General features: G+C 39.8%; 1 protein-coding gene across 1 annotated transcript in view; it reads left to right on the plus strand.

The window, feature by feature from the left end:
• The window catches only part of PREX2 (phosphatidylinositol-3,4,5-trisphosphate dependent Rac exchange factor 2), a 192216-nt gene that overhangs the window by 127748 nt on the left and 60115 nt on the right, over nucleotides 1–4353 (plus strand). The window lies entirely within an intron of this gene.

Below are 4353 nucleotides of genomic sequence, written 5' to 3' on the forward strand. Positions count from 1 at the left end.
AAGTTCCACTGCGTTCATAAAACTCCCACGTAACTCAGTATTCATCAGCTTGAGGGAAGCACAGGAAATGCAGCCCTAGCTTGAGTCAAGATTACCATCTGGTAATTACAAGTGGTGGTAACAAGACGAGATTCCAAATGGGGTCTATGCTGGGGAGTCGGGTTTTTTTGCAGGGTTTTAGTTTCTCGTGTACCTGCATACATGGGTCTTTGCTGGCAAAGAAAAAATAGAAAAATTAGGTGAGTTTGAAAACTTCCTGGGAAATGCATTAAAGTCGGCTCTCTGAAAGTTGTCTGTGGTGCCACATACGTAGGACGGGAAGCAAATGTACTGCCTTCTTCCCACTTTTCTTGCCTTACTGGACACTGGACAGAGGAGAGGACACTCCTTGATGGGGCACCCTGCAGAGATGGGACCCACTGTTAGATCAGGAATTCCAGAGGTGGAAGTGAGTAGGGGAATGAATATCATTAAAGGCCAGAGCTGCAGGGAACAGGAATCTAGACAGACAAAACAGTGATACAGATTTTTAAGGTTTTAAGGAACACAGAAACAACCAGACAGGACAAAGCATAACCAAAATGCTAGAAGGTGAAGATCACGCTAAAGCAGTCTCTATATGTACTTCCTACAGGTCAGGGAATTAATTCCGTTGAGCCCTTGGTGAGATAAAGCAAGTACCTATAAACTGGGTGAAAACGGGAATACGAGGAAGACAGATACTCAGGGTCATTTCTTCCACCCACTCCCACTGGCTGGTCTTCACACCGGCTCTCGGTGTTTCTCCAAACTGGCTGTGTATTAATCATCTTGTGTGGGAGGGGGAGAGGTTTAGAAAATACCCACGCTTGGTCCCACTCCACACCAATTTGGTCAGAATCTCTGGGAGATTCCAGTACATTTTAGAAGCTTTCCAGGTGATTCTAACACCCCCTGGGAGTGAGAAAGCACAGGTCCGTGTGGATTATGAAATGCCGTGCAATTATACAGTTAAGAACTGCCGAATTGGATTCTGGGGTGTGGAGGTGGGGCCTTTTTGCTTCTGCCCTGGAGGTCATTAGGATGCCAGCTGCCCCTAGAGGGGATGAGATTTGGGTAGGACAGTTTTCTCCAGCAAAGGCAGAAGATGCCCTGGAGAGCTAACAGCTGAGGGACGTGCTCCTGCGATCACAGCAGCTGGGCCACGAGCCTGTCATTTCTGAAAGGGGATCTGAGCGAGCGACTCTAAAAGCATCCGCCATAGTCCACAGCTCGCACCCTCAGGTCCATTCTTCTCTGTAACGACTGGGAGCGTCTCCTTCACGTAGTCTTCTGATGGGCCTCCCTTCTCGGGGTCATAATGTAGGAGAAACACATTAATAAGACGAGCTATATAGCCCTTGTTGCTACAGCTGGTCTTGGCTGCAGTAGAGTCTCGTTTCCCTCTTCTGCTATCCATTTAGCAGATTAGCCTTTCTCTCTGCCTTTACTTCTGCTGGTCACCTTAGCATGACTAAGACCTTTATCTCTGAGGGGCCTGATCCCCTGGTCACTATGCTTTGAAGGCCAGAGTTGGTACAGTCGTCCATTCACCATCGAGTGAGCAAGAGAATGCCAACAGGGACCTGAGTGGATCCCCTGGGTGCCATACATGCTCTTTGTCCATCAGCTGTGCCCAGATGGTGACTGCATTCATTGGCTGCTGGTGCCTTGGGCGCAAGGAGCCTCAGGTGCCCAGGTGGCAGCCATAGCTTATATTTTAGTGGGACTGCTGCTTTGTCTCCTAGGGAAAGTGTGTGCTCTTTTGGGGCCAGGACCTTTAAACCCACAGAGCCAGAGTTTCGGGGTGGAGAGCACACATTTCCCAGGCGAGACACGGAAGCTGTGTGTGTTAGTTTCCCAGGGCCCCCACAGCAAACGATCCCAAACTGGATGGCGTAAAACAACAGGAATTTGTTCTATCAGCGTTCTGGAGACTAGAAGTCTGAAATCAAGATACCTGCAGGATGAAAACTGAGGAAACTAGATAAGAAAATGCTAAGGAGATGTCAAGCTTTGAAGTTTGGACATGCTTATATATTTCACCTACTTTTCTGAGAATAGAAATTTAATTTAGTAAAACACCATTCCATTTTCTTCTCTATATAACAAGAAATAACCAAGCTATTCACCTAAAATAAAGAATGTGGTTCTCTTTCCACTTCTCTGCCATACAAAGTTTACTTTTTAAATATAGAATTGATCTTTTTTTGTTCATTTCCCCACAACCCCATTCAGGCGCCATAAAATTTTGCTGAGACTCTTGGCAAAAAATAGACTCTTTTCCCTTTCTAAAGAACATTTTACATAATTGTGAATTTTAACTTTCGTTAATTTGGAAATGTCAAGAAATGGAATGAAAACGTCGGTATGTTTAATATTGTAACAAATTTTTAGAGCAGGACTGGACATTTTGGTCAAAGTTGAGCCATCAAAACTTTTATAGAAATTAGATCTCAGGTATTTTCTTATTCTCGCCCACCTCCCACCCTTAGATCCCCTCTCGCCCCTCCCTAGAGTTCTCCTTCCAGTCTTTCTGGCCTTAAATCACAAACCAAAGTGTATTGGCCTGGACCCTCCTCACAGTTCCCCCATCTTCCTGTTTGACTAAGCACGCTCGTGTATACTCTGTATCTCCGGGAAATTAGATAATGCCTGTAGGGTGCTGGGCATGTTGCCTAGTGCATAAAACACGTAAATGATAAGAGCAGTCATGGGCTCTCTTAATACTATAATTTAACTTAATTCTTTTCCAAGAACCGTGATTAGTAGCCACTCTTCTTTTCCATTTCACAAATGAGGACCCTGAGGATCTCAGATATTAATTAACACGCCCAAGGTCACACGACTACTGAAGAGTGGCAGTTGTGGTCTCACTCCAGTTCAAGGGCTTATTAGCTTCACTACTAGTCAGAAGAATCCACATGGAAGTGTGACGATTGGTAGACTGAATCCTCTTGGAATATTTGCTTTTCACAAATAAACATCCTGTTAATGGAAACGAATGTGATGTGTATCTGAGGATTGTTTCATAGGGAAGACTTTTTTAAATTTCTTGTCTGTGTTCAGGACCAGAACCTTACTGAACTAGAGCAAATATTCTAATTAATGCAGATGTCATAAGGAACAAACAAATTAACAATCCTTGAAATAAGCCCACAAACTTGATTTCCTGGACTGAAGTAAATATAGTAAGCTTTCTAATTTTCCACAAATGTTTTTCTCAATTATAAGCCATACTTCAGTTTTTAAAAATTTCGAATTTAGCAATATTCTAAAAGTTTTGTTGTTTCTTTGATGCTCTAGAAAACTGACTATGGTTTAGAAAATATAGCACAGCTAAAATTAGCAGCGACTTTCCTATTTTTGCCCCCCAAAATAAGTTTCTATCAATTATTATTTAATTTTGAAATTATTGCATTTAGCAATTTTGAAAGAAGTTTGGCTTTTTAAAATCAATTTTGAAATAGTCTGCTGAAAACTGAGGCTCTTTAGTCACAATAATGTCAAGGAAAAATAATTTACAATGAATCAAATTAATTCCAAATTGGACCTATTGCCATTCCTGTTGCTGGCAGCTTCTCCCTGGGAAATCTTGTCCTTCCATGTGTTTTCTGTCCTCTCCAAAAGGTCCAAAATGCCACCACATAAAGTTTAAAGGAAAAAGGAACACTTAACTAAAAATATTAGTAAGGAGAGAAATTTATATTATCAAAAGACTCAAAATTAATGGGAGTTACACATATATGTTTATGCTTGTTTATTTTGGACTAAACTAACCTTTGGGGTAGAGGTAATAGTCTAAGATTTCACTTTACCTATACTTCTTATTTATTACATTAATATTTCCTAATTTAATTGCAGCTACAAGAGAATATGAATATATGTGGAGAGTATATTCACATTCATATACATTAAAACAATTTTAATGTTTTTACTCTTGTGTATGATAATACACAGTTCTGCCTCTCATACAAATGTATGTATATATGCAATATATGTGTGTATGTATGTATATATGCAATATATGTGTGTATATATGTATATACTTTTGTGTGTTTATATATTAATAATATATATGAATTTTGAATTTAGCCTCATAAAGGATATATGCAAAATGTTTTAAAAATAGAAGACAGTTTAAATTAGAAATTACCTTTGCTTACTTAACAGATAGTCATCAAATGTTTAATATTTATTATGAGAGCAGAAGAATGATTTTCATTCATTTTTGGTTTGATTAAAGATAGTTTCTTTAATAATTTCTTTAATAATTGATAAGATTACACTAAATGTGGAGAAATCGAGTTATAAAATCACATGAAAAGTATATTT

The sequence above is a fragment of the Pteropus vampyrus genome, unplaced genomic scaffold (genome assembly GCF_000151845.1).
Source record: "Pteropus vampyrus isolate Shadow unplaced genomic scaffold, Pvam_2.0 Scaffold99, whole genome shotgun sequence".
NCBI lineage: Eukaryota > Metazoa > Chordata > Mammalia > Chiroptera > Pteropodidae > Pteropus > Pteropus vampyrus.